We start from the raw sequence: 27,873 nt of genomic DNA, 5'->3' as shown, positions 1-27,873 counted from the left end.
CAAAGTGGAACGAGGAACTTATTATGCAATTCTACTCCACGACACACTTCTATCCAGATGGTAGGATAACATGGATGTCTGAAGGTACGAGGTATCAATACCCCAGAGGAGCATGAGGATGACTTGGATATCTATGCCAAGAAGAAGATGGACCACAACTCTATGTCCAATATGTACAAGGAAATTCCAAACGAGGCACTTGATACTTTCAAGTTTGGGTCTGTGCATTATCTTCTGTCAGGGCTGCCAACTATCAACTGGATCCTTAGGCACACCTTGTTGCCCAAGTCAGGTGATCACAAGATGATCAGAGGCCATGCAATCAACTTGCTACATATCTTTGATGTGCCACAGAAGTTCAAGGTGATGAGCCTCATGGTAGAGACCATGAAGAGGACAGCAGCTGACCAAAAGAGGAGCTGTGGATATGCCCCACAAATTCAGGAGTTAATCAACTCAAAGATGGGCACAGGCATATACTTGTTGGACAAGGAACACCTGCCCATCCGTCCAGATTTTGAAGATAATCAAGTTGTTATGACTGAGAATGAACCATCGTCTGCACAAGCACAAGCAAAGAAGGAGAAGGCAAGGAAGGAGAAAGCTGCCAAGATGCCAACTCAAGAGGAGGCATCTGAGTATTTCTTGAAAACTAAACAAGAGCAGCTTGGTTACCTAATTGCATCCACCCTGCGGATTGAGAAAGGACTAGCCACCCTAACTCAGAACCAGGCAAGCCTAGAGAGAATCATGGAACAAAAGTTGTATGACTTGGATGTCAAGGTGACAGAGATTCAGACTGCAGTGGAGCAGCTCCAGGATGACATGCAGGAGAGGAGAGGCAAGACTACAACTGATGCCTTTGCTAGAGTGCCACGAGGTCCAAGGTCGTCTGCAGTGCCAGTTGCTGACACCAGAGCCACCACTTCTGCACCAGCTACAGCCTCAGTTCCACCAGCTCCAGCGTCTACTTCAGCCTCGACTCCGACCACGTCTACAGAAGGCTTCGTCCTTGGAGTGCTCCGGACTCCACCACCACCTGAAGATCAAGCCTGAGCGTCGATATAGCACTATGCATTTTCTAGGAACTTTTAGGTAACTTGTTGCCAAAGGGGGAGAAAATGTATAGATCATAGGCTTCGAGAGAGAGTGTTGCTTTTTTCTCTCCTATTTTATTTGGTGGTTTTTCGAACTTTGTTTGCCTTTGTGTGAGATACTACGTCATTATCTGTGAGACATTGATGATCATGTGTTTGATCATAAGCTACAAATGTTTGCTTAATGCTATTATCTTATCTATCTTATGTGATCATTCACTATTCTTGGTGATGAGTGCATGTATTTCATTCTTGTCATTTTAAGCGCTCCACCAAGATGTATGTGACATGGAAGAGTAACCCATGACTCTAACTCCTTGTGCATTTGCAGTCCAAAGCAAATTTTAAATATGCACAAATTTAGGGGGAGCTCTTACTTATCACATACTTCTCAAAGCGACGATATATTTCATGCTTATTATCATTTGTCGAAGCTTTGATCTATATGTTGTCATCAATTACCAAAAAGGGGGAGATTGAAAGTGCAACTATCCCTAGGTGGTTTTGGTAATTCATAACAACATATAGCTCATTGAGCTAATGCTATTCCAAGATGATTATTTCAGGAAAGCTCAATGATTGGCATGGCATGGATGTGAAAGTGGAACCCTCAAAATGCTAAGGACAAAGGATTGGCTCAAGCTCAAAAGCTCAAGACTCTTCATTTTATATTTTAGTGATCCAAGATCACATTGAGTCTTTAGGAAAAGCCAATACTATCAAGGAGGGATGAGGTGTTGCTTAATGAGCCTCTTGCTTCATGTGCTTAGTGATATGCTCCAAAACCCTCAACTACTTTCCCATATCCACATATGACCTAAACCCTAAGCCAAACTCGGTCATACCGATTCTTTCTATCCGGCGCCACCGAGTTTCACTTGTCATAAGCCACTGCCAAACCCTAGCAATTCGGTTCTACCGATAGGGATCTCGGTCTCACCGAGATGGGATTGCAAACTCTCTGTTTCCCTTTCGTAACTTTTCGGTCTCACCGAAAGAGCGAATCGGTCCCACCGAGATTGCAATGTAAATTCAGTGTTTCCTTTTTGTAACTTTTCGGTCTCACCGAAAGAGCAAATCGGTCCCACCGAGTTTGCCTGACCAACTCTCTGGTTAGCTAATTACCAAAATCGGTCTCACCGAGTTTGTGTAATCGGTCTCACCGAGATTACGTTATGCCCAAACCCTAACCATATCGGTCCTACCGAGTTGCATGTCAGTCCCACCGAAAATCTCTAACGGTCACTAGGTTTACCTTTTCGGTCCGACCGAGTTTGTTGATTCGGTCCCACCGAGATTGGAAAACTGTGTGTAACGGTTGGATTTTGTGTGGAGGCTATATATACCCCTCCACCTCCTCTTCATTCGATGGAGAGAGCCATCAGAACACATACACAATTCCAACTCATATGTTCTGAGAGAGAACCACCTACTCATGTGTTGAGACCAAGATATTCCATTCCTACCATATGAATCTTGATCTCTAGCCTTCCCCAAGTTGCTTTCCACTCAAATCTTGTTTCCACAAAATCCAAATCCTATGAGAGAGAGTTGAGTGTTGGGGAGACTATCATTTGAAGCACAAGAGCAAGGAGTTCATTACCTACACACCATTTGTTACTTCTTGGAGAGTGGTGTCTCCTAGATTGGCTAGGTGTCACTTGGGAGCCTCCGACAAGATTGTGGAGTTGAACCAAGGAGTTTGTAAGGGCAAGGAGATCGCCTACTTCGTGAAGATCTACCGCTAGTGAGGCAAGTCCTTCGTGGGCGATGGCCATGGTGGGATAGACAAGGTTGCTTCTTCGTGGACCCTTTGTGGGTGGTTGATTCTTCGTGGACCCTTTGTGGGTGGAGCCCTCCGTGGACTCGCGCAACCGTTACCCTTCGTGGGTGGAGCCCTCCGTGGACACGCGCAACCGTTACCCTTTGTGGGTTGAAGTCTCCATCAACGTGGATGTAGGATAGCACCACCTATCCGAACCACGGGAAAAACATCCGTGTCTCCAATTGCGTTTGAATTCTCCAAACCCTTCCCTTTACATTCTTGTAAGTTGCATGCTTTACTTTCCGCTGCCAATATACTCTTTGCATGCTTACTTGAATTGTGTGATGATTGCTTGACTTGTCCTACAATAGCTAAAAACTGCCAAGAACTAAAATTGGGAAAAGGTTAAGTTTTTATTTGGTCAAGTAGTCTAAACACCCCCCCTCTAGACATACTTTCGATCCTACAGCTAGTGGCTGCAATAACCTATTTTTTAAAACTAGGCCACAATAACCATGGGCTAATATTTACTGTAGTGACACTGGGCCTCCTACGGGCCGTAGAAACAGTGGGCCTTCTACGGGCCGTAGAAACAATGGGTTTTCTACGGGCCGTATCATCAATGGGCCTTATACGGGCAGTATGATCGATTGGCCAAACATGGGCCAATAATAGGCCGCATTATGGCCATAAATGGGCTAGAGTTGGAATCGTCCGTTCATGGGGCGACCATAACGGGCCATCGTTAATAGGCCGTATTTGATGACGCTATGAAAACGGCCCAACGTATTAACGGACCACAAACGGGCTGACTGTAACCACGAGCTGAATTTGGCCCACAAGCAGAAAATGACAGTAACAGGCCGTAAGTAAACGAATGCTGGAAATGAGCCCAAGAATAAATGGGCTCTGAGAAGGCCGAAAGATAACATGGGCTGGAAACGGCCCAATGGAATAATGGGCCGTTAATGGGTATAAAGTGATACACTGTTCATTACAGGCCAGTTTCACCACGGGCCATTAATGGGTGTAAAGTGATACACTCTTCATTACGTGCCAGTTTCACCACGGGTCGTTAATAGGCCAAGAGTTACATAGGGCCTCATATGGGCTGAAAGACGTCATGGGCCATACATGGGCCAGAAGTGAAAACGGGCTGGAATCATATTGGGTGGCCCAGATGACGCTACTGGGCCTAATTTGGATAGGGCGTAACGGGCCTTGGGTTAGCGGGCTGTAAATGGGCTATATGCGAACAGGCCGTTAACAGGCTTTACATGGGCCGGGCCGCCACCTTTTGACCAATTCAAACGGGCCGGCCTTTTCACAGGAATGGGCCTCTGTTGGGTCGTGCCACGTGTTGACGTATCACAGGCGCCTTCTGTCCAATGAGTGGATGACATCTGTCCCAACGATGAGCCGACACGTGTTTCCTCCAGCCAATGATGATTTTACACATGGAAAATCCCCATTGGTCGGGGCTGTTAACGGGTTATCGGATCCAAAACCCGACCCGATAACTTAATGGCGTTCCGTTGTGGTGGATTCCATGTGTCGGTCACCCTTGACGAAAACACTTCTGAGACGCGGGATTTATCGTCACGGAAGTGGACACTTCTGTGATGATAATTTTGGTAATGTCATGGGACACTTTTACGACAGCACAGGTATGACTATCTTGATTCTGTCATAAAATCATCATGGATGTACATGCATGACAGAAAATGTGACCCACTGTGACAAACACGTATCATCACGAAAGTGTATTTTTTTTGTAGTGTCGTCTTTGCCTAAAAATAGTATTGATTCATGGAATAAGTGCAAAGATGCTTTTATCTCTAAGTATTTTCCTCCCGCTAAAATCATCTCTCTTAGAAATGATATTATGAATTTTAAGCAACTTGATCATGAACATGTTGCACAAACTTGGGAGAGGGTGAAATTAATGATACGTAATTGCCCAACACATGGTTTGAATCTTTGGATGATTGTATAGAATTTTTATGTTGGATTGAATTTTCCTTCTAGAAATCTTTTAGATTCGGCTGTGGGACGCACTTTCATGGAAATCACTTTAGGAGAAGCTACCAAACTCCTAGATAATATTATGGTTAATTATTCTCAATGGCACACCGAAAGATCTACTAGTAAAAAAGTGCATGCAATTGAAGAAATTAATGTTTTCAGTGGAAAGATGGATGAACTTATGAAATTGTTTGCTAATAAGAGTGCTCCTACTGATCCTAATGATATGCCTCTGTCTACCTTGATTGAGAATAATAATGAATCTATGGATGTGAATTTTGTTGGTAGGAACAATTTTGGTAATAACGCGTATAGAGGTAATTTTAATCCTAGGTCGTTTCCTAGTAATTCCTCTAATAATTATGGTAATACCTACAGCAATTCTTACGGAAATTATAATAAGATTCCCTCTGATTTTGAATCTAATATTAAAGCATTTATTACTTCGCAAAAGAGTTTCAATGCTTTGATTGAAGAAAAATTGCTTAAGATTGATGAGTTGGCTAGGAACGTTGGTAGAATTTCTCTTGATGTTGATTCTTTGAAACTTAGATCTATTCCACCTAAGAATGATATCAATGAGTCTCCCAAAGCCATGAGAATTTCCATTGATGAGTTCAAAGAAAGAATCGCTAGGATGCGTGCTAAGAAAGATTGCTTTGTGAAAGCGTGTTCTTCTAGTTTTCATGATAATAAGGATGAAGATCTAAAAGTGATTGATGTGTCCCCTATTAAATCTTTGTTTTGCAATATGAATCTTGATAATAATGGGATTGAAGATGATCCACCTTTACCTAGAAGGCATTCTAAAAATTCAGAGTTTGTAGATCTTGATGCTAAAATTAATAAAAGTGGGATTGAAGAGGTCAAAACTTTAAAAATCAATGAACCCACTATTTTGGATTTCAAGGAATTTAATTATGATAGTTGATCGCTGATAGATTGTATTTCCTTGTTGCAATCCGTGCTAAATTCTCCTCATGCTTATAGTCAAAATAAAGCTTTTACTAAACATATCGTTGATGCTTTGATGCAATCCTATGAAGAAAAAGTTGAGTTGGAAGTTTCTATCCCTAGAAAACTTTATGATGAGTGGGAAACCACAATAAAAATAAAAATTAAAGATCATGAGTGCTATGCTTTTTGTGATTTGGGTGCTAGTGTTTCCACGATTCCAAAAACTTTGTGTGATTTGCTAGGTTTTCGTGATTTTGATGATTGTTCTTTAAACTTGCACCTTGCGGATTCCACTATTAAGAAACCTATGGGAAGAATTAATGATGTTCTTATTGTTGCAAATAGGAACTATGTGCCTGTAGATTTCATTGTTCTTGATATAGATTGCAATCCTTCATGTCCTATTATTCTTGGTAGACCTTTCCTTAGAACGATTGGTGCAATTATTGATATCAAGGAAGAGAATATTAGATTCCAATTTCCATTAAGGAAAGGCATGGAACACTTCCCTTGAAACAAAATTAAATTACCATATGAATCTATTATGAGAGCCACTTATGGATTGCCTATCAAAGATGGCAATACCTAGATCTATCTTCGCTTTTATGCCTAGCTAGGGGCGTTAAACGATAGCGCTTGTTGGGAGTCAACCCAATTTTATTTTTATTCCTTGCCTTTTTCTCCTGTTTAGTAATAAATAATTTATCTAGACTATGTTTTGGTTGTATTTTTTGTGTTTAATTAGTGTTTGTTCCAAGTAGAACCGTTGGGAAGACTTGGAGAAAGTCTTTTTGATCTTGCTGTAGAAAACAGAAACTTTAGCACACACGAGAATCGCCGCCATTTTTATTTGGAAGGTCCTATTTAGTTAATTATTTTTTCAGATTATTAATAGATAAATTCCTCACGCCCAGCAATTTATTTTAGAATTTTGGGGGTTCCAGAACTTGCGTTAGCTACAGATTACAACAGACTGTTCTGTTTTTGACAGATTCTGTTTTTCTTGTGTTGTTTGCTTATTTTGATGAATCTATGGCTAGTAAAAGAATTTATAAACCATAGAATACAGTAGGTTTAACACCAATATAAATAAATAATGATTTCATTACAGTACCTTGAAGTGGTGTTTTGTTTTCTTTCGCTAACAGAGCTCACGAGATTTTCTAGTTTGAGTTTTGTGTTGTGAAGTTTTCAAGTTTTGGGTTAGGATTCGATGGATTATGGAACAAAGTGTGGCAAGAGCCTAAGCTTGGGGATGCCCATGGCACCCCAAGGTAAAATTCAAGGACACTAAAAAGCCTAAGCTTGGGGATGCCCCGGAAGGCATCCCCTCTTTTGTCTTTGTCTATCGGTAACTTTACTTGGAGCTATATTTTTATTCACCACATGATATGTGTTTTGCTTGGAGCATCTTGTATGATTTGAGTCTTTGCTTTCTATTTTACCATAATCATCCTTGCTGTACACACCTTTTGAGAGAGACTCACATGAATATAAATTTATTAGAATACTCTATGTGCTTCACTTATATCTTTTGAGCTATATAGTTTTTGCTCTAGTGCTTCACTTATGTCTTTTAGGGCACGGTGGTGGATTTGTATTACAGAAACTATTGTTCTCTCATGCTTCACTTATATTATTTTGAGAGTACTTTAGAACAACATGTCAATAATAAAAACTTTCATATAAGTGCATTGAATACTATGAGAAGTTTGATACTTGATAATTGTTTTGAGATATGGAGATGGTGATATTAGAGTCATGCTAGTTGAGTAGTTGTGAATTTGAGAAATACTTGTCTTGAAGTTTGTGATTCCCGTAGCATGCACGTATGGTGAACCGTTATGTGATGAAGTCGTAGCATGATTTATTTACTGATTGTCTTCCTTATGAGTGGTGGTCGGGGACGAGCGATGGTCTTTTCCTACCAATCTATACCCCTAGGAGCATGCGCGTAATACTTTGTTTTGATAACTAATAGATTTTTGCAATAAGTATGTGAGTTCTTTATGACTAATGTTGAGTCCATGGATTATACGCACTCTCTCCCTTCCACCATTGCTAGCCTCTCTAGTATCACACAACTTTCGTCGGTACCATAAACCACCCATATACCTTCCTCAAAACAGCCACCATACCTACCTATTATGGCATTTCCATAGCCATTCCGAGATATATTGCCATTCAACTTTCCACTGTTCCGTTATTATGAAATGCTTCATCATTGTCATATTGCTTGCATGATCATGTAGTTGACATCGTATTTGTGGCTAAGCCACCGTTCATAATTCTTCATACATGTCACTCATGAATCATTGCACATCCCGGTACACCACCGGAGGCATTCACATAGAGTCATATTTTGTTCTAAGTATTGAGTTGTATGTCTTGAGTTGTAAGTAAATAAAGTGTGATGATCATCATTATTAGAGCATTGTCCCAAGTGAGGAAAGGATGATGGAGACTATGATCCCCCACAAGTCGGGATGAGACTCCGGAGGGAAAAGAAAAAGAAAAAAGGGAGAAAGGCCATAAAAAGAAGAAGGCCCAAAAAATGAGAGAAAAGGAGAGAAGGGACAATGCTACTATCCTTTTTCCACACTTGTGCTTCAAAGTAGCACCATGTTCTTCATATAGAGAGTCTCCTATGATGTCACTTTCATATACTAGTGGGAATTTTTCATTATAGAACTTGGCTTGTATATTCCAATGATGGACTTCCTCAAAATGCCCTAGGTCTTCATGAGCAAGCAAGTTGAATGCACACCCACTTAGTTTCTTTTGTTGAGCTTTCATATACTTATATCTCTAGTGCATCTGTTGCATGGCAATCCCTACTCACTCACATTGATATCTATTGGTGGGCATCTCCATAGCCCGTTGATACGCCTAGTTGATGTGAGACTATCTTCCCTTCTTTTTTGTCTTCTCCACAACCACCATTCTATTCCACCGTAGTGCTATATCCATGGCTCGCGCTCATATATTGAGTGAAGATTGAAAAAGTTTGAGAACATCAAATATATGAAAAAATTGCTTGGCTTGTCATCGGGGTTGTGCATGATTTAAATATTTTGTGTGGTGAAGATAGAACATAGCCAGACTATATGATTTTGTAGGGATAACTTTCTTTGGCCATGTTATTTTGAGAAGACATAATTGCTTAGTTAGTATGCTTGAAGTATTATTGTTTCTATGTCAATATTAAACTTTTATCTTGAATCTTTCGGACCTGAACATTCATGCCACAATAAAGAAATTACATCAAGTTTATCTATGAACAATATTTGAATCTTCTCTGAATTCTTTTATGTATGATTGGTTATCTTTGCAAGTCTCTTCGAAATATCGGTTAGGTTTGGCCTACTAGATTAATGTTTCTTGCAATGGGAGAAGTGCTTAGCTTTGGGTTCAATCTTGTGGTGCTCGATCCCAGTGACAGAAAGGGAACCGACACGTATTGCATTATTGCCATCGAGGATAAAAAGATGGGTTTTATATCATATTGCATGAGTTTATCCCTCTACATCATGTCATCTTCCTTAAAGCATTACTCTATTCTTATGAACTTAATACTCTAGATGCATGATGTATATCGGTCGATGTGTGGAGTAATAGTAGTAGATGCAGAATCGTTTCGGTCTACTTGTCTCGGACGTGATGCCTATATACATGATCATACCTAGATATTCTCATAACTATGCTCAATTCTATCAATTGATTGACAGTAATTCGTTTACCCACCGTAATACTTATGCTCTTGAGAGAAGCCACTAGTGAAACCTATGGCCCCCGGGTCTATCTTCCGTCATATTAATCTTCCAATACTTATTTATTTCTTTTGCCTTATATTTTACTTTGCATCTTTATCATAAAAATACCAAAAATATTATCTTATCATATCTATCAGATCTCACTTACGTAAGTGACCGTGAAGGGCTTGACAACCCCTTTATCGCGTTGGTTGCGAGGTTCTTATTTGTTTGTGTAGGTGCGTGGGACTTGAGTGTGATCTCCTACTGGATTGATACCTTGGTTCTCAAAAACTGAGGAAAATACTTACGCTACTTTGCGGCATCACCCTTTCCTCTTCAAGGGAAAACCAACGCAATGCTCAAGAGGTAGCAGTTTCCTCTTTGGTGCTAAGGGGGCAAGCGCAGGCACAGAGTGTCGAGGCATCAAGCAAAGGTTTCCATATTGGTGCAATGAGACCAAGGCCAGAAGGACGGAAGACGGAGGTCACCATGGAGCCCAAGGTGGCGTCACCACCAGAGCCTTTTGCAGGCAAATACCACTTTAGTCAGGATAAGATGTACTAGTTGTCCCCTTTTGAATTGGCCGTTGTTGGCCCCCTTCCCGCTCAATATTTGGGGAGAGGACCAGGGCCTCTACAAATATGACTAGCCACCACCGTAGAGGGGGGATCTCATCTTGGACCGGATCCACCCCACCAAGGCCACACACAAGTTCACCAAGCACAAGAACACCTCAACCTCAGGAGGTTGTTCTTCCCCTTGTATTGTTCATCCTCAGCCCAAGAGGTAATCCACCACCACCACACTGGAGTAGGGTATTACACCACAACGGTGGCCCGAACCAGTATAAATCTTGTGTCCCTTGTGTTGTGAGTTCGTCGAGTTAGTTCGTAAGATCTTAGCTAAGTTAGGACGTGGATCGGCAGGGAGGAAATCTTCACGCGCACCCAAGTGTTCGAACCTTAAGGGTTTTGCCGGAACCCGTGATCCGACAATGGCCCATGCTGTTGTTCCGTTGAATTTTAATGTGTTCCTAGAGAAAGCTAAGTTGAAAGATGATGGTAGCAACTACACGGACTGGGTCCGTAACTTGAGGATTATCCTCATTGCTGCATAGAAGAATTACGTCCTGGAAGCACCACTAGGTGACAAACCCGCTGCAGGAGCAACGCCAGATGTGGTGAACACCTGGCAGAGCAAAGCTGATGACTACTCGATAGTTCAGTGTGTGATGCTTTACAGCTTAGAACCAGGACTTCAATGACGTTTGGAACGTCATGGAGCATATAAGATGTTCCAGGAGTTGAAGTTAATATTTCAAGAAAATGCCCGGATTGAGAGATATGAAGTCTCCAATAAGTTCCACAGCTGCAAGATGGAGGAGAATAGTTCTGTCAGTGAACATATACTTAGAATGTATGGGTACCACAACCACTTGACTCAACTGGGAGTTAATCTTCCTGATGATAATGTCATTGACAGAGTTCCTCAATCACTGCCACCAAGCTATAAGAGCTTCATGATGAACTATAATATGCAAGGGATGGATAAGACGATTTCTGAGCTCTTCACAATGTTAAAAGGCTGCGGAGGTAGAAATCAAGAAGGAGCATTAAGTGTTGATGGTCAACAAGACCACTAGTTTCAAGAAAAAAGGTAAAGGGAAGAAGGGGAACTTCAAGAAGAACGGCAAGCCAGTTGCTGCTCAAGTGAAGAAACCCAAGTCTGGACCGAAGCCTGAGACTGAGTGCTTCTACTGCAAAGGAACTGGTCACTGGAAGCAAAACTGCCCCAAGTATTTGGCGGAGAAGAAGGATGGCAAAGTGAAAGGTATATTTGGTATACATGTTATTGATGTGTACCTTACTAATGCTCGCAGTAGTGCCTGGGTATTTGATACTGGTTCAGTTACTAACATTTGCAGCTCGAAGCAGGGACTGCAGATTAAGCGAAGATTGGCTAAGGACGAGGTGACGATGCGCGTGGGAAATGGTTCCAAAGTCGATGTGATCGTTGTCGGCACGCTACCTATACATCTACCTTCGGGGTTAGTTTTAGACCTAAATAATTGTTATTTGGTGCCAGCGTTGAGCATGAACAATATATCTGGATCATGTTTGATGCGAGATGGTTATTCATTTAAATCAGAGAATAATAGTTGTTCTATTTATATGAGTAATATCTTTTATGGTCATGCACCCTTGATGAGTGGTATATTTTTACTAAATCTTGATAGTAGTGATACACATGTTCATAGTATTGAAGCCAAAAGATGCAGAGTTGATAATGATAGTGCAACTTATTTGTGGCACAGTGTCTAGGTCATATTGGTGTAAAGCGCATGAAGAAACTCCATTCTGATGGAGTTATGGAATCACTTGATTATGAATCACTTGGTACTTGCGAACCATGCCTCATGGGCAAGATGACTAAAACTCCGTTCTCCGAAACAATGGAGCGAGCAACAAAATTATTGGAAATCATACATACTGATGTATGTGGTTCAATGAACATTGAAGCTCGCGGCGGATATCGTTATTTTCTCACCTTCACAGATGATTTGAGCAGATATGGGTATATCTACTTAATGAAACATAAGTCTGAAACATTTGAAAAGTTCAAAGAATTTCAGAGTGAAGTGGAAAATCATCGTAACAAGAAAATCAAGTTTCTACAATCTGATCGTGGAGGTGAATATTTGAGTTATGAGTTTGGACTTCATTTGAAACAATGCGGAATAGTTTCGCAACTCACGCCACCTGGAACACCACAATGTAATGGTGTGTACGAACGTCGTAACCGCACTTTATTAGATATGGTGCGATCTATGATGTTTCTCACTGATTTACCATTATTGTTTTGGGGTTATGCTTTAGAGACGGCTGCATTCACATTAAATAGGGCACCATCTAAATCCGTTGAGACGACACCTTATGAACTGTGGTTTGGCAAGAAACCCAAGTTGTCGTTTCTTAAAGTTTGGGGCTACGATGCTTATGTGAAAAAGCATCAACCTGATAAGCTCGAACCCAAATCGGAGAAATGTGTCTTCATAGGATACCCAAAGGAGACTGTTGGGCACACCTTCTATCACAGATCCGAAGGCAAGATATTCGTTGCTAAGAATGGATCCTTTCTAGAGAAGGAGTTTCTCTCGAAAGAACTGAGTGGGAGGAAAGTAGAACTTGACGCGGTATTTGTACCTTCTCCCTTATTGGAAAGTAGTTCATCACTAAAATCAGTTCCAGTGATTCCTACACCAGTAAGTGAGGAAGCTAATGATGATAATCATGAAACTTCTGATCAAGTTACTACCCAACATCATAGGTCAACCAGAGTAAGATCCGCACTAGAGTGGTACGGTAATCCTGTTCTGGAAGTCATGTTGCTTGACCATGACGAACCAACGAACTATGAGGAAGCGATGATGAGCCCAGATTCCGCAAAATGGCTTGAGGCCATGAAATCTGAGATGGGATCCATGTATGAGAACAAAGTAAGGACTTTGGTTGACTTGCCCGATGATCGGCAGGCCATAGAGAATAAATGCATCTTCAAGAAGAAGTACGCTGACGGTAATATTACTGTCTACAAAGCTCAACTTGTTGCAAAAGGTTTCCGACAAGTTCAAGGAGTTGACTACGATGAGACCTTCTCACCCGTAGTGATGCTTAAGTCCGTCCGAATCATGTTAGCAATTGCCGCATTTTATGATTATGAAATTTGCCAAATGGATGTCAAAATTGCATTCCTTAATGGATATCTTAAAGAAGAGTTGTATATGATGCAACCATAAGGTTTTGTCGATCCAAAAGGTGCTAACTAAGTGTGCAAGCTCTAGCGATCCATTTGTAGAATGGTGCAAGCCTCTCGGAGTTGGAATATACGCTTTGATAGTGTGATCAAAGCATATGGTTTTATACAGACTTTTGGAGAAGCCTGTATTTACAAGAAAGTGAGTGGGAGCTCTGTAGCATTTCTGATATTATATGTGGATGACATATTGCTGATCGGAAATGATACTAAATTTCTGAATAGCATAAAAGGATACTTGAATAAGAATTTTTCAATGAAAGACCTCGGTGAAGTTGCTTATATATTGGGCATCAAGATCTATAGAGATAGATCAAGACGCTTAATTGGACTTTCACAAAGCACATACCTTGATAAAGTTTTGAAGAAGTTCAAAATGGATCAAGCAAAGAAAGGGTTCTTGCATGTGCTACAAGGTGTGAAGTTGAGTCAGACTCAATGCCCGACCACTGCAGAAGATAGAGAGAATGAAAGGTGTCCCCTATGCTTCAGCCATATGATCTATCATGTATGCCATGTTGTGTACCAGACCTGATTTGTGCCTTGCTATCAGTCTAGTAGGGAGGTACCAAGGTAATCCAGGAGTGGATCACTAGACAGCGGTCAAGAACATCCTGAAATACCTGAAAAGGACTAAGGATATGTTTCTCGTATATGGAGGTGACAAAGAGCTTGTCATAAACGGTTACGTCGAAGCAAGCTTTGACACTGATCTGGATGACTCTAAGTCACAAACCGGATACGTGTTTTTATTAAATGGTGGAGCTATCAGTTGGTGCAGTTCCAAGCAGAGCGTCGTGGCGGGATCTACGTGTGAAGCGGAGTACATAGCTGCTTCGGAAGCAGCAAATGAAGGAGTTCATATCCGATCTAGGTGTCATACCTAGTGCATCGGGTCCAATGAAAATCTTTTGTGACAATACTAGTGCAATTGCCTTGGCAAAGGAATCAAGATTTCACAAGAGAACCAAGAACATCAAGAGACGCTTCAATTCCATCCGCGATCAAGTCAAGGAGGGAGACATAGAAATTTGCAAGATACATACAGATGTGAATGTTGAAGACCCATTGACTATGCCTCTCTCATGAGCAAAACATGATCAGCACCAAGACTCCATGGGTGTTAGAATCATTACAATGTAATCTAGATTATTGACTCTAGTGCAAGTGGGAGACTGAAGGAAATATGCCCTAGAGGCAATAATAAAGTTGTTATTTATATTTCCTTATATCATGATAAATGTTTATTATTCATGCTAGAATTGTATTAACTGGAAACTTGGTACATGTGTGAATACATAGAAAAACAGAGTGTCACTAGTTTGCCTCTACTTGACTAGCTCATTGAATCAATGATGGTTATGTTTCCTAACCATAGACATGAGTTGTCATTTGATTAACGGGATCACATCATTAGAGAATGATGTGATTGACTTGACCCATCTGTTAGCTTATCACGATGATCGTTTAGTTTGTTGTTGTTGCTTTCTCCATAACTTATACATGTTCCTATGACTATGGGATCATGCAACTCCCGAATACCGGAGGAACACTTTGTGTTCTACCAAACGTCACAACGTAACTGGATGATTATAAAGGTGCTCTACAGGTGTCTCCAATGGTGTTTGTTGAGTTGGCATAGATCTAGATTAGGATTTGTCACTCTGATTGTCGGAGAGGTATCTCTGGGCCCTCTCGGTAATGCACATCAATATAAGCCTTGCAAGCAATGTAGCTAATGAGTTAGTGACGGGATGTAGCATTAAGGAACAAGTAAAGAGACTTGCCGGTAACGAGATTGAACTAGGTATTGAGATACCGACGATCGAAGGAAAGTAACATTCCGATGACAAAGGGAACAACGTATATCGTTATGCGGTTTGACCGATAAAGATCTTCGTAGAATATGTGGGAGCCAATATGAACATCCAGGTTTCGCTATTGATTATTGACCAGAGACGTGTCTCGGTCATGTCTACATAGTTCTTGAACCCATAGGGTCCGCACACTTAACATTCGGTGACGATCGGTATTATGAGTTTATGTGTTTTGATGAACCGAAGGTAGTTCGGAGTCCAGGATTTGGTCACGGACATGATGAGGAGTCTCGAAATGGTCGAGACGTAAAGATCGATATATTGGAAGCCTATGTTTGGACATCGAAATGTATCCGGATGAGTTCGGGCATTTTCCGGAGTACCGGGAGGTTACCGGAACCCCTCGGGGAGTATATGAGCCTTATTGGGCTTTAGGGGAAACAGAGAGGGGCTGCCTAGGGAAGGTCGCGCGCCCCCCAAGGCCTAGTCCTAATTGGAGTAGGGGGTGGCGCCCCCTCCTTCCTTCTCTTCTCTCCTTCCCTTCCTTCTCTCCTACTCCTACTTTGAAAGGGGGGAATCCTACTCCCGGTGGGAGTAGGACTCCCTAGGGTGCGCCATAGTAGAGGGCCGGCCCTCCCCCTCCTCCACTCCTTTATATACGGGGGAGGGGGCACCCCATAGACACACAAGTTGATCATTGATCTCTTAGCAGTGTGCGGTGCCCTCCTCCACCATAATCCACCTCGGTCATATCGTAGCGGTACTTAGGCGAAGCCCTGTTCCGGTAGCATCATCATCACCATCATCACGTCATCATGCTGACGAAGCTCTCCCTCGACACTCTGTTGGATCATGAGTTTGTGGGACGTCACCGAGCTGAACGTGTGCAGATCGCGGAGGTGCCGTACTTTCGGTGCTAGGATCGGTTAATCGTGAATACATACGACTACATCAACCGCGTTGTCATAATGCTTCCGCTTATGGTCTACGAGGATACATGGATAACACTCTTCCCTCTCGTTGCTATGCATCACCATGATCTTGCATGTGCGTAGGATTTTTTTTGTAATTATTGCGTTCCCCAACAAGGTGTTCCTCTGGTATTCGGGAGTTGCATAATCTCATAGTCAGAGGAATATGTATAATTCATGAAGAAAGCAATAGCAAAAAAACTAAACGATCATAATGCTAAGCCAACATATGGGTCTTGTCCATCACATCATTCTCTAATGATGTGATCCCATTCATCAACTGACAACACATGTCCACGGTCAGGAAACTTAACCATCTTTGATTAACGAGCTAGTCAAGTAGAGGCATACCAGGGACACTCTGTTTTGTCTATGTATTCACACATGTACTAAGTTTCCAGTTAATACAATTCTAGCATGAATAATAAACATTTATCATGATATAAGGAAATACAAATCACAACTTTATTATTGCCTCTAGGGAATATTTCCTTCAGTACGTAGCCCCACCGTCAAACTCCTGTGGCTAAGTGAAAGTAATGAAGTTGCATAGTCTGATTGCCTGGTTCACTACGCGGGCACCTCCTTTACAGACCAAGACGTTGGATAAAGTGTGATCACGCGCTATACCGAATGCCCCCGTAACATCTACCTGGGAGCTGAAGCCGACGACTGGCAACTTTCCAAAATTAAAATGGCCGCACATGAGAAAAATAACTCAAGATAAAGGCAAAAATATATTACAAGCCTTGATTCGCAAAACAAAGTTCTTACAACCCAGGTACATTTACTCAAACATAATGTCCTTTGAGCATTGGCCCTCTACTATTCGAGCACCGGCTAGGACATCTTCAAAGTATCTCTCGGGCCTGTGGTGGTCCTTGCCTTCGGGCGGGCCTGCGGTCGCCACACCCAGTGCATCTTGACACGGGCAAAGGCCATTCGCGCACCCTCTTTACACGACGAGTGCTTCACAGCTTCAACTTGGGGCAGCGCATCGACGAGTCGCCTCACCAAGCCGAAGTAGCTGCTAGGAATTGGTTTGGCTGGCCAAAGATGGACTATGAGATCATTCATGGCAAAGCCGAACATCCTATGCAGCTCCGACATTTGCTTCATCTGGTTGTTCAGCTTCTCTATCGAGTTCCCCTCCTAGGCTCGGAAGAACTGTGCGGCGTCGGCGGCACTCCTCGGAAGATCCGGAAAGGCTTCTGGAGAACTCCATAGTTGAGTGAGCAAGGCATATCTTTAACCCCCAAATATACTCTGCAAGAGAAAGGGCTTACCAGCTGCGATCTGTTTGGCCTACCGGATCTCTTCACGAGCACTCCGGGACTTGGTTCGCGCCTCTTTAGCCTCTTGGAGAGCTTTGGTGAGTTCGGTCGCTTGGGCCGAAGTCTTCTCCTCCAGGGCCTCGCACTTGCCGATGGCGTCCTTCGGCTCTTGCTCCACTTCGGCCACCCTCTCTTCGTGCTGGCGGCGGGCAACCTGTTCGGTCTTTAATTCTGCGGCTGCTTTATTCACCATCGCCTCCTCCTTGGCCTGGGCAAGGGCGCTATTAAGGGTCTCGACCTCAGCTGTTGGTACTACACTCATAATCACAGCAGTACATGAGTTAAACTCTGAATTTGCATATCACTTTAGATATATGATCAAACTCTTTAAAGTACATGCATACCTTGCATCTCATCGAACCACTTGTTAATGCGGTCGATTTCATCATCAGCCAACTTTAGTTTCCAATTAAGCTCAGAAACTTCGGCGGCCTGGGCGGTTGCCGCCAACAGGGGAGCCTGTTATACAATAGAAAAGTATGTTACCTCTTCTGAATACTATGTGATCCTCTGTCCGGCTTTTTCATAGCCAGACAGATTTTCAGGGGCTACTATCTATACACAGGTATATTCCTTTATAACAAAGCGTCTAGAGCATTATGTCGCATACCTCGAAGCCTGTCAGTAGGCTGGTGAAGGCTTCATTCAGCCCACTCTTGGCAGACTGAACCTTCTCTACCACCACACCCATTAGGGTGCGGTGCTCCTCCATGATGGAAGCATGTTGTAGTGCTTCCACAAGAGTATTCGGCGCCTCCGGACTAATGGAGGCCGTCGTCAGAGTGGATGCTCCCCTCCTTCAAAGGGGGTTGCTCGCCGGATTCCGGAGCCATGTTGGTCTTCGGAATGATGTCCGGTTGGGGGCGGATTGATCAGGGCCCCCGTCGTCGGTCACCATGGGGGTAGCACCCCCCATGTCTTTGGCAGCCGAGGTATCACCCTCGGGCGCCTTCTCGGCAGCCTCGTTCGCCCCTGCGTCACCAGGAGAGGTCCTTCGAGACAACACCTCGATGTCATCCGCAATGGTTGGCGAAGGGGCTCACGGTGGCGTCTCGCTTGGGTGGCAGAGAACTCCCCTCATATAGCGAAGGGTTGGAGAGGTCGCGAGCAGGGCTGAAAGGCGCATGGTGTAATAAGTTATATCATAAAAACATAAAGGACCAAAGACAGAAAATAGACCCTTTGGTACTTACGATTCGGCCAGGGGCTTCACCCTGGGAAGTCTCTTGGGGATGGGTTCAGCCTCCGAATCTGAACAATCTGAGAGCGCCATATTCCCCCTCTTGGGCGCCTCCTCCTCCGGGTCTGTGGAGGCCTCCCTCTTCTTCTTCCTCCCCCCTAAGAGGGGAGTCGCTTTCCACTTCCTCCTCCTCTTCATCCTCATCACCCTCGTGGGAGCAGGGGGCTTCGGTCTCTCCAGACACTACATCTGAAGGACCCTTGTAGCGAAGGCCACCTCTGGCCTCCTTGCCCTTCTTCTTCTTGGCCTTCTTCTCTGGCGCCTGATAGGGCACCGGGACCAGCAACTTTGTCAGTTGGGGTGTAGCCGGGTCTTCAGGCAGTGGTGTCGGACACTTAATCTTCTCCGCCTTTGTTATCCATCTCTGTACGAAGGACAGTAAACTCATTATGTCTAAAAATTTATTGACTGAACATATATTCGGGAAAATCATACTTACCTGTGTGGCCGGATTCTCGCTGTCAAGACCGATGTCTTCGTCTTCTTTGGCCACGCTTTTTGGGCCTTCAAGAGCAGCTTCCACATGTCTTCGTGTGTCGTGCCGAAGAAGTGCTTCAAGGTTCGTGGATTTTCCAGATTGAAGTCCCACATGTGAGAGGGCCGGAGTTGGCAGGGAAGAATCCGGCGGAAGAGCATCACGTGAATCACGTTAGTGAGACTGGTGTTCTTGCCTATCATATTTGTGATGTGCTTTTGCAACATCAGCACTTCCACCATAGATCCCCAGTCCAGACCCTTAGTGGTCCATGAGGTAAGCCGCATAGGGGGTCCGGATCTGAACTTAGGAGTGGCCGCGCACTTGGCATCGCGAGGTTCGGTGATATAGAACCACTCCTGCTTCCACACCTTGATAGTGTCCATGAAGGCCCCCTTAGGCCAAACGGCGCTGGGGAGCTTCCTCACCATGGCGCCACCGCAGTCCGCATGCTGCCCGTTGACCACCTTCGGCTTCAGATTGAAGACCTTGAGCCATAGGCCGAAGTGTGGGGGAATGCGGAGTAGTGCCTCGCACACGACGATGAATGCCGAGATGTGGAGGAAAGAATTCGGGGCTAGATCATGGAAATCTAGCCCGTAGTAGAACATAAGGCCCCGGATGAAGGGGTGGAGGGGAAACCCTAGCCCATGGAGGAAGTGGGGGATGAATACAACCCTTTCGCCGGGCTCTGGAGTGGGGATGACTTGATCCTTGGCCGGGAGCCTATGCGCGATGTCCGCAGACAGATATCCCGCCTGCCGGAGCTCCTTGACGTCCTTCTCGGTGACGGAGGTGGCCTTCCACTTGCCCTTTGAACCAGATCCTTACATGGCTAGGGGAGGCTAGTGGCAATGGGAAGATTGGAAATTGGGCGCTGGAGCTTGAAGATGGAACAGTGGGAGAAGGAAGAAGGCATGGGGGAAAAGAGGAATCTTTATCCTCTTATATAGGTAGTGAATATCAAACGCCCCCCTCAAGCCTTAAAACTCGCCTGTTCATAAGGGGTCGTGCGAATGGCACGGTTGGATTAGCCAGAACTGTATTGATGAGGATCCCGTAATGGGCGGACACGATCTCTGTTTTGACAAGACATGCCAATAGAGGTTGTGCCTCGAAACGTGAAGCGGAGGCGTAAAAACAGTTCGAAATGTTAAGAGGCCAGACGTGACATTTTGCCAAAAAAGGTTGTCAGTGAAAAGACACTATTTTGATTGATATATTGCCTTCACGACTAAGGCTTGTAATAACTATATAGAGCCGGATACAGTTCTTTTGTTCAGAAGTATTCAGGAGGAGGAACCCGCCTTGCAATGCCGAAGACAATCCGCGTGCCGAGCATATCGTCATTGAAGACTGGTTCAGGGGCTACTGAGGGAGTCCTAGGTTAGGGGGTCCTCGGGTGTCCGTACTATTTGATATGGGCCGGACTGATGGGCCGTGAAGATACAAAGTGGAAGACTTTCCCCCATGTCTGGGTAGGACTCCCCTATGCATGGATGGCCAGATTGGTGTCCGGATATGTAATTTCCTTCCTCTACAAACCGACTCTGTACAACCCTAGGCCCCTCCGGTGTGTATATAAACCAGAGGGTTTGGTCCGTAGTGGCTATCAGAATTCATATAGGCTAGACATCTAGGGTTTAGCCCTTACGATCTCGAGGTAGATCAACTCTTGTAACCCCTATACTCATCAAATATAATCAAGCAGGATGTATGGTTTTACCTCCCTTAAGAGGGCCCGAACCTGGGTAAACATCTCGTTCCCGCTATCCCTTGTTACCTTTGATCCTCAGACGCACAGTTTGGGACCCCCTACCCGAGATCGGCCGGTTTTGACATCGACATGCACCACTTCAAGATGCACATGGGTTCTAGTTGAGGAAGATATTGGCCAGTCCTTAGTATCTAACATAGAATCAAATGCTAAGCAATGGTTTTTATCTCAGATGGACTCATTATCCCATGCTTCTTTTGTGAAACTATCAGTCACATTGTGGGCTATTTGATCTGCGAGAAGAAAATCTATTCATGAAGGCATTATTCAGAGCCTGCAATTTGTCCACACTTTTGCCACAAGGTACATCGGGGAGCTAGAAATGATCAAGGAACCAAAACCAGTTGTCTACCCGAACACTAGTGTGGCTCAGACTGGGGACTCACACCCGCGAGCACCTCCTATTGGTCATGCAAAGATACGTGTGGATGCGGCAGTAAGGCCATGTAGAGGAGAACGACAGCCGTGATGTGCAAGGACCAGGGTGGCAACTACTGAAGGAAATATACCTAGAGGAAATAATAAAGTTGTTATTTTATATTTCCTTATATCATGATAATTGTTTATTATTCATGCTAGAATTGTATTAACCTGAAATTGATACATGTGTGGATACATAGACAAAACACAATGTCCCTAGTAAGCCTCTACTAGACTAGCTCATTGATCACAGATGGTTAAGTTTCCTCACCATAGACATGTGTTGTAATTTGATGAACAGGATCACATCATTAGGAGAATTATGTGATGGACAAGACCCATCCGTTAGCTTAGCATAATGATCATTAAGTTTTATTGCTATTGCTTTCTTCATGACTTATACATGTTCCTTTGACTATGAGATTATGTAACTCCCGAATACCGGAGGAACACCTTGTGTGCTATCAAACGTCACAACGTAACTCGGTGATTATAAAGATGCTCTATAGGTGTCTCCAAAGGTGTTTGTTGGGTTGGCATAGATCGAGATTAGGATTTGTCACTCTGAGTATCGGAGAGGTATCTCTGGGCCCTCTCGGTAATACACATCCTCATAAGAAGCCTTGCAAGCAAAGTGACTAATGAGTTAGTTGTGGGATGATGTATTACGGAACGAGTAAAGAGACTTGTCAGTAACGAGATTGAACTAGGTATGAAGCTACCGACGATCGAATCTCGGGCAAGTAGCATACCGATGACAAAGGGAATTACGTATATTGTCATAAGGTTCGACCGACAAAGATCTCCGTAGAATATGTAGGAGCCAATATGGGCATTGCTACCTCTTGAGCACTGCGTTGATTTTCCCTTGAAGAGGAAAGGGTGATGCAGCAAAGTAGCGTAAGTATTTCCCTCAGCTTTTGAGAACCAAGGTATCAATCCAGTATGAGACTACATGCAAGTCCCTCGTACCTACACAAACAAATAAGAACCTCGCAACCAACGTGATAAAGGGGTTGTCAATCCCTTCACGGTCACTTACGAGAGTGAGATCTGATAGAGATAATAATAAGATAAATATTTTTGGTATTTTTATGATATAGATTGATAGTAAAGATTGCAAAATAAAATAGATTGGAAACTTATATGATAAAAGATAGACACGGGGGCCATAGGTTTCACTAGTGGCTTCTCTCAAGATAGCATAAGTATTACGGTGGGTGAACAAATTACTATCGAGCAATTGATAGAAAAGTGCCTAATTATGAGAATATCTAGGCATGATCATGTATATAGGCATCACGTCCGCAACAAGTAGACCGAAACGATTCTACATCTACAACTATTACTCCACACATCGACCACTATCCAGCATCACTACCAAAAAAAGACACATCTGTGACACTTTGGGCCGAACGAAATTTTTTTCTGTCATACATATGACACTTCTATGACGATAATTGTGACAAAACCCGGTATCATCATAGATGTGGTGGGCTCCTACTTCTATGACAAAAAATCATGACAGAAAATGGGCTTTTCGTCCTGGGTGGGCCGGAGACGCATCTGCATGACATTCTTTGGGCCGTCCATGACGGAAAAAACCGTGGTAGAAGCGAGGGGGAGGAAAATTTCGGGGAGTTCCCGGTTACGGTGGGCGGTCGGGGGCTGTGCGATGCGCGCTTCTCTCGTACACGTACACGCGTGTGTGCGAGGCGTTGGCTCTAACTGAACCCGAGCGAGGCGTTGGGCTCTAACTGAACCCGAGCGAGGCGTTGGGCTCTAACTGAACCCGAGTGATTGCACTGCAGGCTACGCGTTACTGAACCCGAGCGATCAATCGATGGCTGTTAACTGAACCCGATCGAGTGATTCCTTCGCTACTGCTGCTAACTGAAGCCGATCGATGATGCCTCTAGATGAACAGTGAGCGTTACGGGGGGTTTGGATGAACAGTTCCCGGTGGGGGTGGATGAACAGGACCACGTGGTGTTGCCTCTGGATGAACAGGACCCCGATCGATCGAGCCGGTTGGGGCTGGATGAACAGGACCCCGTGGAGGGCTGGATGAACAGGACCACCCCGTGGAGGGCAGGATGAACAGTAGACGGTGGAGGGCAGGATGAACAGTAGCCCGTGGAGGGGTGGTTGAACAGGAGCCCGTGGAGAGGGCTAGTTGAACAGTAGCCGGTGGAGTAGCGCGCAGTGGATGCTGGATGAACAGGAGCCCATGGATGAACAGTCGCAGGTGGAGGCTGGAGGAGGTCGACGGTGGATGAACAGTAGCTCGTGGAGGCTGGAGGGGGTCGACGGTGGAGATGAACAGTATCCCATGGAGTCCCGTTTTGCGGTACGCTACACCCCTCCCGATGAACAGGACCCCCATTTCGACCGTAGCGCTCCAACACAAGTCTGTTTCCTCCGTTTTGCGGTACACCACACGCCTCCCGATGAATAGGACCCCCGTTTTGACCGTAGGAGGTCTGTTTCCTCCGTTTTGCGGTATGCCAGACCCCTTCCGATCAACAGGATCCCGTTTCGAACGTGGCCGGTCGAACACAAGGCCGTTTCCTCCGTTCTGCGGTACGCCAGGCCTCGTTTCCATCGCTTGTTCCGTCCAAGCCCTCCTGATGAACACGACGCATTCCGTTGCCTCTCCATGAACACGACGCATTCCGTTGCCTCCCCATGAACACGACGACAACGTTGTTTCTCCGTTCCGACCCAGCCATGTACATGAGCCCTGGCCGTACATATGCGCGAGTAGGCGTTCGAGACCCCGCCCGTATGTACACATACGTGGCCGTATTTTCTTTCTTGCACCCTGGCCGCTGTATGTACGTATACATGCTACGTGCGCGCCTCTACTATGACACGTGCGCGCCTCTACATCCACCAGTATATATGTACGTACACGTTCACGACCAGAATGACAATGCTACGTACGCTTCGACCAGGTGGGTCCCGACTGTCAGGCACTTCCTTGCGTGCGAAGATGTAGCTGGTGGGTCCCAGCAGTCAGGGGCAAACGTTTTTTTTCTCAAATACGGTGGCCCATCCGGTGGGTCCCCGCTGTTAGGTGGAGGAATAATTATTTTGCACGTAATAAGGAGGAACTTCCTTGCTGCGGCCATGGACCCAGCTGTCAGCCTCTCCACGTATAGTCCACGTCCGATAGAAGCCGTTCCTTGACCATGTTGACCACGCCGCGCCGAGAGCACCAGGGCGGTGGACGACGGCGAGGCCTAGGAAGGGGACGACGCGGAGCCGGGGAATACGCGGCAATGGATGCCCACCCGTAGAGGAGTACGAGGGTTCACTGGTTCGCTGCGGTGTGAGGCTGCCGTCACCGCAGAATAACAGGGGCTGTGGGTGAGTAGAGGGATGGCCTGGCCAGCGGTGGGAGTAGTAGGGGCGGTGAGGCCTCCGCCGCATCGCAGCCGGCCACGGGAGGCAGGAGCACGAGGCACGACCGGCGCTGGTTTGGGCGGCTGGAGCAAGAAGACCAGAGGTTGAAGAAGCACTACGGCCGTTGGGTGGACATCGTACGGTCACTGGAGCTAGAATCGTGCATATTGACTAAGTTGACAAAGCCCTCCGTCCCCGTCAACTTAGTAGGCCCACAAGTCAGCCTCCCACCAAGGTGGGTCCCAGCTAGCAGGGGGTATTCATTTTTTGTGCGTAATAAGGAGGCACTTCCGGTGGGTCCGAGCTGACAGCAGGGGGAAAGTTTTTTTCGTGAAATACGGTGGCCCGTCGGGTGGGTCCCAGCAGTCAGGGGCAAACGTTTTTTCGCGATATACTGGTGGGCGTCCGGTGGGTCCCTGGTGTCAGGTGGAGGAATAATTATTTTCCGCGTAATAAGGAGGCACTTCCTTGCGGCTGCCGTGGACCCAGCTGTCAGCCTCTCCACGTACAGTATTCTTCCGATGGAATTCGGTCGTTGACCACATTGACCACGCCGCGCCGACAGCACCACGGCGGTGGACGACGGCGAGGCCTAGGAAGGGGACGACGCGGAGCCGGGGAAGACGCGGCAGTGGATGCCCACGCGGAGAGGAGTACGAGGGTTCACTGGTTCGGCTGCGCTGCCGTCGCCGCAGAATAACAGGGGGTGTGGGTGAGTGGAGTGGAGGGATGGCCTGGCCAGCGGTGGGAGTAGTATGGGGGCGGTGAGGCCTCCGCGGCAGCACAGCCGGCCACGGGAGGCAGGAGCAGGCGGCATGACCGGCGCTGCTTTGGGCGGCTGGAGCAAGAAGACCAGAGGTTGAAGAAGCACTACGGCCGTTGGATGGACATCGTACGGTCAGTCGAGCTAGAATCATGCATATTGACTAAGTTGACAAAGCCCTTCGTCCCCGTCAACTTAGTAGGCCCACTATACTGGGTCCCAGCTAGCAGGGGGAGTATTCATTTTTTGTGCGTAATAAGGAGGCACTTCCTTGCGTGCGAAGATATAGCTGGTGGGTCCGAGCTGTCAGCGGCAGTAATGTTTTTTCGCGAAATACAGAGGCCATTTTGGTGGGTCCCAGATGTCAGGTGGAGGAAATCATTATTTTGCGCGTAATAAGGAGGCATTTCCTTGCGTGCGGCCGTGGACCCAGCTGTCAGCCTCTCCACGTACAGTCCACTTCAGATGCATGTCGGTCGTTGACCATGCTGACCACGCCACGCCGAGAGCACCAGGGCGGTGGACGACGGCGAGGCCTAGGAAGGGAACGACACGGAGGCAGGGAAGACTCGGTCGTTGTTTTTGTTTCCCACACGGAGGGGAGTACGACTGTACGAGGGTTTACTGGTTCGTCTGCCGTCGCCGGAGAATAACAGCAGGTGTGGGTGAGTAGAGGGCTGGCTAGGCCAGCGATGGGAGTACGGTGGGGCAGTGAGGCCTGCGCGGCAGCACAGCCGGCCGCGGGGAGGAGGGAACAGGCAGTCCCGCCGGCGTTTGTTTGAGCGGCTGGAGCAGGAAGAGCAGAGATTGAAGAAGCACGACGGCCGTTGGATGGACATCCAACAGTATACAGGCCATCTGTGGAAAACAGCATACAGCCCATCTGCCATTATTTCAAATAATTTACAGCCCATTTGCTAATTCTTACGGGTTTTTTGGAGCCCATATTCTTTATGTTAGCATTACAGCCCATATTGTGGCCACGGTTAAAAAATTATACGAAATTTTGCATATGTCGGTGCGGTCTGAACTGTTTTTAATCCCGAAATTTCGAGTCACATTCAGACTGATTTTAAAAATAAATGTATATCAATATAAAATCCAATAAATTGTCCACGCATAAAAATCAATGCAATTTAAAATCTCGAAATGAAAAAAAGATATTTGAAAATAATTGCCGGTTTGATGTGTTTTAAAAATGTACAACCCATTTCTCATTACTGATAGGCCATTTTCTCGGCCAGCCCAATGAAGCTCTCCTCGTCTTGAAAGATTTGCAGCCCAACAGGCCTGATAAAGCGACTTACTTGACAAATCACAAAAGAACTGGGCTAGCCATTTTCAGAAAGAAAAAAAACTACTGGGCTGGTCTGTGGTAAACATAAAAGAAAAGGCTGTCTAGACAGGCCAGAGTGTCCCGCACAGCCCAGTTGACACCCTGCTTCCGTCTCAAAAACAAATTAGATAAATGCCACTCCAATTATGGCGATTCATAAAAATGCCACTGCAATTTCCAAACTTTGAAAAATGCCACTGCAATTTTTGCAAACTTTGAAAAACGCCACTGCAGTTTGCAAACTTTGAAAAACGCCACTCCAGACTTCGAAAAATGCCACTAGAAATGGCATGAAATGGCATTTTTCAAAGTTTGGAAATTGCAGTGGCATTTCTCGGATACACCAGATTTGGAGTGGCATTTATCAAATTAACCCAAAACAAAAATAACTGGGCGAGCTGCTGGGTCCCTGGTGTCAGCCGCTCGTTGTGCAATTCTCTCGTTTATTGACTACGTTGACAATGGCATGGGACCCAGATGTCAGAAATCCACTAGGAGGAGCCATTTTTTATTGGCTTGAAATAAGGAGGCACTTGCTTGCGTACTGCCATGACCTTGGCGGGTCCCTGCTGTCATCCTCTCCACGTACAGTACCAGTTAGTCGTGCTTCAAAACTGATCGGCACGCCATTAAAAAAATAAAGGTCGATAACTAATGCGGCACCTCGGGCCAACGCGGCCAGATCGCATTTTGCACGAGAAATTACACACCATGTTTCGTTGACATGTGGTCCCGTTCCAACATATCAGTGAGACGACGGCGAGTAGTAGGAGTATTTCCGAACGGACGTGTAGGCCGGGGCGCCTCTTCGTGAACCGTGGCAAACTCGCAACCGTCCACCGACTCTTCGCCTTTCCCTCTCGATTTGGAACTGCTGTCGCACGCTCTTCCTCTCCCTCCTCCATTTTCCTTCAGCCCTT

This window comes from Triticum aestivum, chromosome 3A (genome assembly GCF_018294505.1).
Source record: "Triticum aestivum cultivar Chinese Spring chromosome 3A, IWGSC CS RefSeq v2.1, whole genome shotgun sequence".
Taxonomy (NCBI): domain Eukaryota; kingdom Viridiplantae; phylum Streptophyta; class Magnoliopsida; order Poales; family Poaceae; genus Triticum; species Triticum aestivum.
The sequence above is the reverse complement of the archived record's forward strand: the minus strand, read 5'-3'. Positions refer to the sequence as shown.